At 42.3% G+C, this 12594-nt stretch overlaps 1 non-coding gene across 1 annotated transcript; it reads right to left on the minus strand.

The window, feature by feature from the left end:
* Positions 1-2627: 2627 nt before the first annotated feature.
* On the minus strand, positions 2628-2701 carry Trnai-uau (transfer RNA isoleucine (anticodon UAU)). The gene has a single exon. It is a non-coding gene; the product is annotated as a tRNA-Ile (tRNA).
* Positions 2702-12594: the final 9893 nt, after the last annotated feature.

Below are 12594 nucleotides of genomic sequence, written 5' to 3' on the forward strand. Positions count from 1 at the left end.
CATACATCACACACACACATACACATACACAATGTATGTGTGTGTTAATGGTTAAAGCAAATACTCAGTTAATATTACCATTCTGTCAGAGTATTTCTTTAAACTTGCCCCTTAGTTCTGGTCATGTAAATTTCCATCTCTTACATATACCTGAAGAACTCTTGGTCTTGGAACTTGGCTGGGGCTGATGAACCTATTTATTGGGGATGACTAAACTTATTTCGACATAAAACGTCATGTGCAAAAGCCTAGAGACAACAAAACAATGTATGGCTCTATTAATTCCCTTCTCACAAAGCGGTTGATGCAACTGTGTGTGTGGCTAGTTAGGAAGTGACGTGCCTCTCTTCCTCACTCTCTGGCTGTCCCCCTTCTGCTGGTCCCGCACTGCCCCAGGTGATGAGGGATGACCCTTGTGTGTCACAGCCCTTACTACTGTTTGTGGCAATCTCTCCCTCTAGGTCTGTCCTGCTCAGAGCCCTCTATTTAGTTATACTCACTTTTACTTTAGGACTACTGTTGTGGCAAAGCAATGCACATACATATGTAAACCACCAAATGAGACTCAAACACTGACAGGAAAAGCAGAACCCTTGCCTAATCCATCTTGGGTCTCCCTGAAAGTGACCATGTTAGAATTAAGAGTCTCAATGGTCTTCTAGGTGTTTCTTTCCATATTTATTTCCATACTTCTAACCAATATGCTCATCGTGGTGTTTATATCTTTTTCCAATTTTAGACATCATTCTATTATTGTAGATGAAGTTTAGGTCTCTTTCCTGTCACCGCCGCTGGCGTGACTTCTGCCTCGTCTTTATAATGTAGAGTTACAAAGTTTTGGTTAAATCAATGCTCAGCATTTACATTATAATGACCATATAAGTCGTTCACTATTGACACAAGTAAGGTTTCATGATTGTATTTCCTTCTTGTATCATCTTTTAATCTTGATGTTAGTAAGGATCTCTCTTTTTTTCATTTGCTCAGTTTCCTATGAATGCACTAATAATTTTGTTTCCAAACGTTTCAATAGATTTCTCATACATTTGTCAACATTTTTAAACACTCAAACCAAGTTCACAGAAACTGTAGGCTCCAGTCCCTCTCTCCTTCCCTATTCCCCTCCACCTGAGTTTTTGCTCCATAGGCCTTAAGCATGAGAATCAATGTGAAGCACCGCTGGTTTTGAACCATTTCTTGAGTCTCCCCCGGCCCCCGACTGGCTTCTGCTGATTTTTTTTTTTTTTTTTTTTTTTTAAAGCACAGCCTATGTTTGAGAAGCATGTTTTTTGAGTTCATGTTCATTCAGATAATGTCTTTATTCTGTATCACACCTCGATTAATTAATAGTGTGGCTGAAGACCCTCTCCTTGCCAGGATTTTGAAGGCTTCATTTAGAGCTTTTGCTAATACAATTTTCAGATGCCTACAGCACCCTGACTATAGTTAATAATAAAATACTGTGTACTTGAATTTTGCTAAGAGAGTAGAGCTGAAGTGTTCTGGTCACACGACAGACACGGAAAGGCATCTGTGAGCGGCAGTGGACATGTTAATCTGCTTGATGGTGGTGATCATCTCACAGTGCATGCGCATATAAAAACATGGTGTAGCTAGGGTGGTGAAGCACACCTGGAATCCCTGAGGCAGGAGGAGCGCAAGTTCCAGGCCAGCCTCAGCAACTTAGCAAGAATTAAGAAGGGCTGGGTTCAAGTCCCTGGGGTCAGTCCTTAGCAAAAATCAAAACCCCACACATCAGGTGCACCTTAAATATATACAATTTTTATTTGTCAATTATACCCAGTTAAGCTTTGGAGAAAAGAAACCAGGTGCGTTCTAACTCCCATTTTCTTTGTAAGTTTCTTTTCTTTCTTTCTTTTTCTTTTTGATGGTGCTGGGGACTGAATCCAGAGGCTTATGCATGCCAAGCTAACCCTACCACTGAGCCTCACCCCCAGCCCTCATCCGAAGTGACTTCTTATTATACTCCCTTAGTATTTTCTGTTTACCTGTGGTATTACTAAATTCCATGGAAATGCGCCGTGGCGAAGGTCTTCTATAATTCATTTTATGTGCAGATGTGGGTTCTTTCAACACGAAGTCCCATGTCCTTCTGTTTTGAAAAATTCTTTAATTTTATTTCTTTGATAATTTCCTTTTCTTTCTTTCTTTTCTTTTCTTTTTTCTTTTCTGAGTCATAGGGGGACACAATGTCTTTATTTATTTGTTTATTTTATGTGGTGCTGAGGAGCGAACCCAATGCCTCATATGTGTGAGGCAAGCGCTTTGCCACTGAGCCACAACCCCGGCCCCTCTTTTCTTTTTTTAAAATATCTTTTAATTTTTTAATTTTTTCTAATTAGTTAAACATGACAGTAGAATGCATTTATGTATTTTGATAAATCATATCTAAATGGAGTATAATTCTTTCTCTCTGTTTTCTGTCTGATACTTCTGCTAATTGGGTCATAGGTCTCAATTCTAATTTTGGATTAGAATTAAAAATCAATCCTAATTTTAAACAATCTTTTATACTATCCCATGCTTTTCCATTCTACCCTTATGTTGCATCTCCAAAAATTTCAACCCAGATAGTTTCAGTTTCAAAGGACTTTTTTTTTTTTTTTTTGTGGTACTGGGGATTGAACCCAGGGCCTTGTGCTTATAAGGCATGCACTCTACCAACTGAGCTATATCCCCAGCCCCATACTTTTTTTTTTTGAGGGGGGGTTGCTTGGAATTGAATCCAAGTCCTTGTACATGCAAAGCCATCAAAGGACTTTTTTTTTTTTAATTTATTTTTATTGTAAACAAATGGGATACATGTTGTTTCTCTGGTTGTACATGAAGGAAAGGCGTACCATTTGTGTAATCATACATTTACAAAGGGTAATGGTGTTTGATTCAATCTGTTATTTTTTCCTTCCCCCCCGACCCTCCCACCTTCTTTTCCCTCTATACAGTCCCTCCTTCCTCCATTCTTGCCCCCCTCCCAACCCCCATTATGTGTCATCATCCACTTATCAACGAGATCATTCGTTCTTTGGTTTTTTGAGATTGGTTTATCTCACTTAGCATGATATTCTCCAATTTCATCCATTTGCCTGCAAATACCATAATTTTATTATTCTTTATGGCCGAGTAATATTCCATTGTATATATATACCACAGTTTCTTTATCCATTCATCAATTGAAGGACATTTAGGTTGGTTCCACAATCTGGCTATTGTGAATTGAACAGCTATAAACATTGATGTGGCTGCATCTCTGTAGTATGCTGATTTTAAGTTCTTTGGTATAGGCCAAGGAGTGGGATAGCTGGGTCAAATGGTGGTTCCATTCCAAACTTTCTGAGGAATCTCCACACAGCTTTCCAGATTCAAAGGACTTTTTATATTGATTCTTAATGCTATGTACATTATTTCATTCTTATTTCATGAATATAATATCTACTTTATACTCTTGGGATATTTTATAATTTTATATTGATCTTTTCTTCTGTTTTTAATGTTTATTTATTAGTTCAACAAATGATTTTTTAACACCTACTATGTTGTTATGGTTTGGATGTGATGTGTCCCCCAAAAGCTCATGTTTGAAACAGTGCAAGAAGGTCCAGAGGAGAAGTGATTAGGTTATGAGAGCCTTAACCCAATCAGTGAATTACTCCCCCATGGGATTAACTGAGCGGTAATTGGAGGTACATAGGGGGTGGCTGGAGGAGGTGGGTATTGGGGGCATGGCTTTGGGGTATATATTACTGTCTGGTGAGTAGAGTCCTGCTGTCTGCTGTCTGATCATCATATGAGCTGCTTCCCTCTGCCACACTCTTCTGCCATGTCGTTCCTGCCTCGCCTGGAGCCCTGAGGAATGGAGTCAGCTGTCTGTAGATGGAGACCACTGAAACTTTTAGCCCCCCAATAAACTGTTCCTCCTCTACAATAGTTCTGGTGGGGTCTTTTAGACACAGAAGCAAAAAAGCTGACTAAAACATATGTCTGGCAGTATTTTATGCTTAGAGATGCAGTAGAGCATAAGATAAAGCCCTCTTCTCATGGAATCTAGGATATTTTTGTATGATTTTATCAAGAACAAGAATAGTATGGGGATTTGGAGATGAGCGCTTGGGGTTTGCTTTAGGGCACTGTATTAATTTCCTACTGCTGTGATAACATATTACCAGCAATGTATTGACTTTAAGGAACACAACTTTATTCTATAGTCCAAGATCAATTGTACTGAGCCCCACCAACGTGTCGGGAGGGCCACACACCCGGCAGAGGCTCTAAGGGACCATCTGGTTGATGCCTTCCAGCCTTGAGAGCTGCATTCCTTGTGTTCTTTGGTTGGAGGCCCTTCCCTCCCTCCTCAAAGCCAGCCCTTAGTCCACAGTCATTGGAAGCAGCATGACTGCTTAAAAGGAGGAGTATCACACCTCCCTTTAACTCCCTCTTATAAGGATGCTTGAGATAATATTTAGGACCAAATTGGATAAATCAGGATAATCTCTTCAACTGAATATCCTTAATCATCACATGCAAAGTTTCTTTTGCTATATAAGGTGACATGACGGTGCCAGGGATTAGGGCCTGGATACCTTTGTGGGTCACTATTCATCCTACCTCAGGCACTGTGAGTTTGGGATGCCTTTTAGACCTCGGGGGAATGTTAAGTGGCAGCTGGTGTGAATCTGGAGTTCAGGAAAGGTCTGGGACACAGATACAGCTTTGGGAGCCAGGGGTATATATATGGTATTTGAAGTCAGAGGTGAATGGGAGCACTTAGGAGGTGAATGTAGAGGAAGAACAGGGGATTCTAAGCATGGGGCAATGTCACCTGCAGGTGAGAAAGATGAGAAGAAACCAGTCAAGCAATACAAGGGCTGGCGGTGGAGTACGGAGAGAAACAAGAAAGAGACAGGCGTCACTAAGTCGCGAAGAAGGAGGTGAGAAACTGCATAAAATTGATAATTTAGAAAAACTGAAGTCATTAGTGATTTAACAAGAACAGTTTTAGGGGCTGAGGATATAGCTCAGTTGGCAGAGTGTCTGCCTCGCATGTATCAAGGCCCTGGGTTCAATCCTCAGCCCCCGCCCACCAAAAAAAAAAAAAAAAAGAACAGTTTTAGTGGCTTGGTGTGGTCACAGTCCTGAGTTGGCATGGGATCCTAAGAATGGGAGAAGTAGAGTTAGCAGTCCGATAGCTCTGTGAGAGTGTAGATGTATGTGGCAGAGAGCAGAAGCAGTAGAAGGAGGAAGAGGTGGTGCAGGAGATCCCTTTAAAAATCCCCTCGATTAAGACAGAATTTCCATACAGTAAAATATACCTATTGTAAACATACAGCTTGATGAGTTTGGGCAAATGTATAAGCCTATGCTATTGTCCCTGCAATCCAGATTTGCAACATTGCCATCATCTCTTAAATTCCTTCATACATTTTTTTCCACCAAAAAATGCTATAGATGGAGACCACTGAAACTTTTAGCCCCCCCAAAAACTGTTCCTCCTCTACAATGGTTCTGGTGGGGTCTTTTAGACACAGAAGCAAAAAAGCTGACTAAAACATATGACTGGCAATATTTTATGTTTCTAGAATTTTATATACAGGGAATCATACACTGTGTAGTCTCTTAGTATCTGGCTTCTTTGTTTAGCATCGTGATTTTGAGATTTATGCATATTGTGTCTATTCTTATTCCTTTTTATGGCTGGGTAGTATTCCATTGTGTAGATATAGCACCATGTTTATCCATTACCTCTTAGTGGACATTGCAAAAAGAGAAATAATTAAAAATTTCAATTTAAAATGTTATTAGCTTCTTTTATGAGTCCAAGAACAAAATTTCAGCAAATTGAATTTTAAAGATCCAATTGGTTTTTATTATCAATTTATGAACCAGGTAGTATACAAACAGACAAGAAGCTCTGCTAGGAATGGAAGAACAGCTTTTTTTTTTTTTTGTCTATTTTTTTAAGTAGCATAAACAAGAATGAGTGGATTAATAAAGTTTTTTCAGGTGACTTTCCTTGTACAGATTGAAATAGAGGGGGCTTCCTTATGGTGCTGGCTTCTTTTGAATGAATATGGTAAATCTCCTGTTTTGAAAACTGGCTGGTTTGTTCAGTTTGACTATGTGGCACTTAGCATGTGTGACTCCATCTTGGTTTGGTCTGCTCTAGTTTAGGGGCCTAGTGAAAAGCTCTGTCCAAAACAATGGGCTCCCTGTTAGTTAGATGTTAGGGGGCAGTTTTGGTTCGTTGATAACTCCCAGAAAAATGCTCCGCAGATATAGGTCCCACACGAGGAACTTTTATTCTAAGCGGACAAAACGTGCCCGCTCGGGGGAAAGGGGAAAGGGGAAAGAAGAAGATGGCGCAGGGTTTCTTGTCAGATATTGGAATTTCACGGGCTGGGAGGAACCAATCCTGGAGGAGAATTATTACAGACTGACTGATGGACCAATGACATATTGGAACGTAATGTGGGAGGCAGGAAGGTTACGACCAAGTAAGCCGGAAATTCCTATAACGGGAGAGGTGGGCAGTAATGGCAGATTGACAGGTGGGTTAGGAGGCTGGGTTCCTGTAACGGGAGGGGCGGGCGTAATGCAGATTGACAGGTGGTGCCTGTAGCGGGAAAGAAAGGTGGCTTTATACCTAACACTCCCATAGATTTTATTTGACACAAGGTTGGTATTTTTTCTGTTTTGTATTAAGAGAAACCATTGTCTGGGGATATGGCTCAGTGGTTGAGCGTTCCTGGATCCAATCCTTGGTACCAAAAAAAAAAAAAAAAAAAAAAAGAAAAACCATTGTCTATTCCAACATAACGGAAATTGTTTCATGTTTCTTCTAGAAGTTTTATGGTTTTTGCTTTTATTAACTAATTTTGTGCACTGTGAGGTTAATTTTTTCCATATTAAATATCCCGTTGTTCCAGCACTTTTTGCTGATAAGACTTCTATTTCCCAAGAGAATTACCTTGTCATGTTTGTTAAAGATCATCTGGTTCTTAACCAGATAATATTCTTGATTGTTACCTCTAAAAATCACACTGAACTTAATCGCCACCATGATGGTTTTGAGGTGAGACTCTTAAGAGGTGATTAGGTTATGCGTGTTCAACTCCAGAAATGGATTAAAACCTTATCTTGGAAGCAGGCTACTTAGTAACAGAGGGGTTTTGTTATAAAAGCTGTGTCCTTTCCTGCTCTTGCCATGTGATGCCTCCACCTTGTTATGACTCATCAAGGAGGCCCTCATCAGACGTGGCCCTTAGATTAATCTTGAACTTCCTGGCCTCAAGAAGTGTGAGAAATAAATTACCTGACCTGTGGCATTCTGTTATAGCAGCAGAAAACAGACTAAGACACCTCGTACGCCTGGATCTATTTGTTTCATTGTTCTATAAGTCTATCCTTGAAGTCTGGCAGTGTAAGGATTGTGACTTTGTCAGATGTTTGAGCATCCTTGCCTATGTTCTCCTTAAACTCATAACCACTTCATAGCTCCTTGGAAGCTGGTGGGGAGGTGTGTGGGTTTTTGGTTTGTGATTTGACTTTTTCTTTGAGATAGTCTCTAATATCAGTATCTGTGGTCCCTGACCCCCCATGCAATTCTGTAAGAGCACTTGAGGGCATATGCTTTCTAGCAGTAGAGAGATGTAGCCTCAGTATTTGCCACTGAAGGCTTTGCCTTATCTCCCTCCCTCTTTAGAGCTCCATGGTTTCGCCCAATCCTCTGCTATCACTTCCTTTTGAGTCTCTCAGGTCTGTTTTCCCCAGAGGTTGCATTTCCGGTCTGCTGGGCTATAGGGAGAAAGCTGTGGCCGGGCTACAGAGGGCTTCAGAGAGTAAAAAGGCCGAAGCGCCTGGTTACTGTTTGGTTTAGATTCACCCTCCTGCTCTCATCCTGCCTCTGGTTCCTGGCTCTTCCATTCTTAGGCCCGTCCCTGGTTCTGCAGGTGATTTGGCTCTACGTGTTTGTATTTTTCTCCCAGCTGCTGGCTTCCTGGCCTTTGCTAGAGTTGTTAATACTCCCCTGTCAACTTTCTACCTTTGAAATCACTCACTGGCATTTGTCTTATTTCCTTTGTCCTTGTGGATCTGGGCATTTTGTATTTCTTTATATTAGTGACATTTCAAAAGCTGAATGATAATTGCACTTGTAGCCATCCCACCTCTGCTGTCCTGTGCACCTCAGAGAGGGGGAGAGATGCTGGGAACGCCTTCCACCCATCGGCTGCTCACACCTGCTCCCACCCGCAGCCCCAGGGTGCTGCCTCCAGCTGAGTGGAGGGTGAAGAGGAGCCGCCTGCCTTTCCTTTTTCTAAAGACAGCCGGCCGTTTTGGTCCAGCCGGAATTGAGAGCCTGTGCCCGGGTTAAGCCACGGGGATCTGGGCCTGGGCAGAGGCTGGGACAGCTGCTGAGGCGGAGGTGTCCCAGGGCAAGGAAGGCATCGGCCCAGATTTACCAAGGGAAAGGGAAGTGGTGGCCAGAACTGGTGGCAGACACCCTCTGGAGAGCCACAGAAATAATTCAGGGGAACTTTCCAGGCACTGGATTCCTGTCTGAGCAGAAGGGATGGCATGTTGCTCTCCCACTGAGTCTGAGGTTGGTGAGACTCGGGTGTACCCATAGGCTGGGGACACTGGGCACCTTCAGGTTTTGCACTGACCTGCCATCCTCCCTTTTTTGCCTTTGGCACTTCAAGTTCATCCATTCATCAAGCCGGTTTCAAATGAGATGTTAGAGGCATAGATGAATAGTTCTTGTGCCTTACTCTTAAATTCCTGGATTTGTAGGGGGACTGGGTAGTGACACTGCACTGGGAGGCTGACAAGGGACCACCTGCTGACCTAAGGCCACCTGGGGAGGGGGTGAGCGGAGGAGGTTTCAGGGAGGAGTTCTGAGCTGAGCTTTTGCTTCCGCAAAAAGGCCACAAAACATGCCCCAGGGCAGTGTCATCTCAACAGCTCCTGCAGTAACAAGCCTGGGGTGAAAATTTAGTAGCGCCTGACACGTCCCTAGGCTTTTACTCTACTAGAATCCAGAGACTAGAAGGTACTAAGCTTCACATGTAATTGTTGAGTGGAACTATATTTTGGCATCTGTCTAACTTTACTCTTTGGATCTTTTTATGTGGCTTAACCGTGGCATTATTTTGCTGTCACCTGACTATGACATGACATTTTGTAACCTCTTGGCTCCAACATACACATGTGTGTCTTATCAATAACCCTGTGGCGCACTCCTTTAGCAATTGTTCTCTTTTGGCACATCTTTGGATAATGGCAAGGAATTTTTCAAGTATGCATCTTTTCCATTCAGTAAGACTATGGACTCCTTAGTTTGTTTGTTTTAGGTCTTGTAACCATTTTGTTCAAGTTCATCTAAAAACTGTGGAGTAAAAGAGTTTTTTTTTTTTTTTTAAAGCATAGAACAAAAACTTCATATCTTACACGGCGGCCATGTGGTGTACATCAAGTGCCCAGTTTACAAACTCTAATATAGAACATATTTGAAAAGACTCCCAGCTAATCCACACTGAGAATATTTATGCACTTTTCGGGGGGGATTTTGGCAGGGGCGTTTCTTTCTGGAACAGGTGGTGAAGCTAAATTTGTTTGGTGAGCTTGACACACTTGGAGCCTTATATTCTAAGACTTTAGTGGCTGCAATAAACAGTTCCTCTCTTCTTTGTTTACAGGGAGTTGGGACTTTCTCCAGGGTGTTGGATTTCTGTTTCTGCCCCAGACAGGCTGGAAACTGGTCCTGGCCTGCATTCTTCCACAGGGACAGAAAGCTGGGGTGGATTTGTCCCAGAAGACTTGTTGCTCAGCTGTGAGATGTGGCCCCCTCGTTCTGTCAACGAGTCAGAATTGATCCCAATAATCCCTTCAGATCCACAGAAACAAGAAATCCACAGAATATCTTCACAATCTTCACAATAAAGTGTTTCCTGCCAGTGCCTCAGTGTCATAGGATGCAGGGAAAGGGAAGGAGAGGGTGTGGGCAGGAGTGTAGATATAAAAACATGACAATCTTTCAGGTCTAACAGCAAAGGATTCAGTGTTTTTGTTTGTTTGTTTGTTTTCTTTAAATCCAGTGAATGTCCCTGCAGCAGGTTTGTGACCACAAGTCAGGTTCTCCTGCTGAGGGAGGTGTTGCTTGGTTAGGTCCCTCAAGCGTGGTGGCTGGTGAGGCCAGACCTGATTCTTTAGTGGTGTAGACTTGGACTTGACCTCTGTCCAGTTGCAGGCTCCTGGGTGCTCCTGGGAGACTCTAGCGATACCTTTGAGGAGGCGGGTGGGAGGCAGTGAACCTTGACACCGACCGATACATCTTCAGCTGGCAAGTGTCACTGACATGGCGTTATCGCTGTGGACGCTTTCAGTTCTCACGTCCTGTAGTAAACCTGAGGTCTGGACCTTATCTGCAACTGCCAGGATTGTGCGTGCACAGCCCACTTTTCTGGAATGCTCCTCTGTCCCTTAGACGGTTATTAGTATTTTCACTCACTGGGAGACCTGAACTTTAACTGTAAGGTGACAGGGGCTGGTTTCATGCTTTAGAGCTCAAACTGATTTGCGTACAGCGCCTTCCCTGGACCTCAGCTCGCCATCCTTTTGGTACACTCTGCTTTTGTTTTTGGCAGGCAGTTCTGTATCATCAGTAAGAGACTTGAGTTTAAATAACATGCTCTGTTATTTATCATCAATGTGACCTAGGTAATGAATTAGTAATGATGCAGATTCAGCTGTTGTAATAAAAGCCAAAATAAACTGATTTTAATAGGATAGTTCATATTTCTTTCATATAGTGGAGTATTCACTGTAGAGTTGATATGACAATTTCAGAGTATGTAGTCTCTTGTTCTCTCACTTTTAACCTACGTCTACTATTTCATGGTCCAAGATGGTAGCCCCAATTTCCACTGCCAAATCTGCAGCCCAGCCGGTGGGAGGGGAAAAAGAGGCAAGGAAGTTCCCTTTGAAGGAACAACCCAGGAATCCTTATGTCATGTTGCAGCCCATTGCTTAGGACTTAATTGTATGACTGTGATGGACTACATGTTTGTGTCCTGAGGTCCAAATAATACATTGAACTCTTCACCTGCATTGTGTGATGGTCTTAGGAGTTGGGGCCTAGGAGTTAATTAAATTTACATGATGTCTCGGGGATGGGTTCTTCATGACGGGACTAGTACTCTTATAAGAAGACACCAGAGAGCACTCCCTCTCCCTGACCCTGGGAGTCTTCACAGTTTCCTCCTTCACCCCATCAGGGTGAAATCCCATCAGGATTTGCCTCATTTGAGGACTTCATCAGATTCTCTCTCTCCCTTTTGCCCTCCCTCTTTCTACCTCTTTTTCTCCCTCTGCCATGTAATGGCACAGTAAGAAGACAAAGTAGGAAGAGAGTCCTCATCAGGAGCTGAATTGGTGGGCACTCCCTCTTGGACTTCCTGTCCTCCAGAATTGTGAGAAATAAAATTCTATCATTTCATCCATCCCATTTATGGTATTTTGTAATAGCAGTCCAAAGTAAGACAAGGGCCATACAAACAAGTTGAGAAATGTCTTCAGTCGGGTGGCTCCATGCCAGTTAACACTCAAGAGATTTATTATTGCAGTCAAAGGATTACAGATGTTAGGAGACAACTATCCTCTTCTACAGATACATTATTTACACTTTCTGTGTTTCATTCCCTTCATTTGGAAAATGAGATTGATCTCATAGAATTATGAGGTCTAAATGAAATAATGTTTATAAGGTTTTCAATATGGTTTCTGGGACATAATAGCTATTCAATAAACTAAAGCGTAAAAGGAAACATAGTTTATCTTGGGTCCTTGTCTTTTGTTAGGGTAGTTTTTAATCAAACCATTTCTTTAGCCTGTATATATATTTTCAAGCTCTATTCCTAGGAGATGATGCACTGTGCCACAACGGCTAAGTGATCACTTTACCTTTCACATCAATCTGGAGCCTCCTCTGCTGACGCGGAGAGTGAAGCTTGGGGTGTTTCTGAAGGCTACTGGAAAACTTGCACCCTGGGAATCCTTGCAGTTTCTCCTTCATCCTATCAGGATTTATTTGTCACATTTGTAGACTTTATCGGAAATGTCATACTTAGGGACTTTAGTTTCTGGAAATGAGAAAGAGGTATTGTTGACATATGAATCTTGGAGTTAGAAAATGATTGCTAAATCTTCTAAGAAGGAAGGAGGTCACTTCTGGATCCCTGGGAAGAGTGTTGTGCCTTCAGCGACCTGTGGTGGAAGCTCATATTTGGAATTTGATAAAGCCGCATCCTGCGAAGTGTTTGGAATCTGAGAAGTCAGACTTCTGAGTTGCTCTGATTTCCAGAGTGCACTAATTTGTTGAGTCCGACATGAAATCTATACCCCTTTCCTAAGCGTTTTCATTACATACATTTTGCATTTAACAATTAAAGGTCTGTGCTCATTTGACCCAAGGACAGATTTCTTGGAGCTGTGATCTGAGAACACAAGGGCCCAACCTGAGACCCCATGGGGTGAAGGCAGCCTCAACAGATTTACTTGTCTATGTGACAAGGAGCAGGGTAC

This window comes from Sciurus carolinensis, chromosome 14 (genome assembly GCF_902686445.1).
Source record: "Sciurus carolinensis chromosome 14, mSciCar1.2, whole genome shotgun sequence".
In the NCBI taxonomy this organism is placed as follows: domain Eukaryota; kingdom Metazoa; phylum Chordata; class Mammalia; order Rodentia; family Sciuridae; genus Sciurus; species Sciurus carolinensis.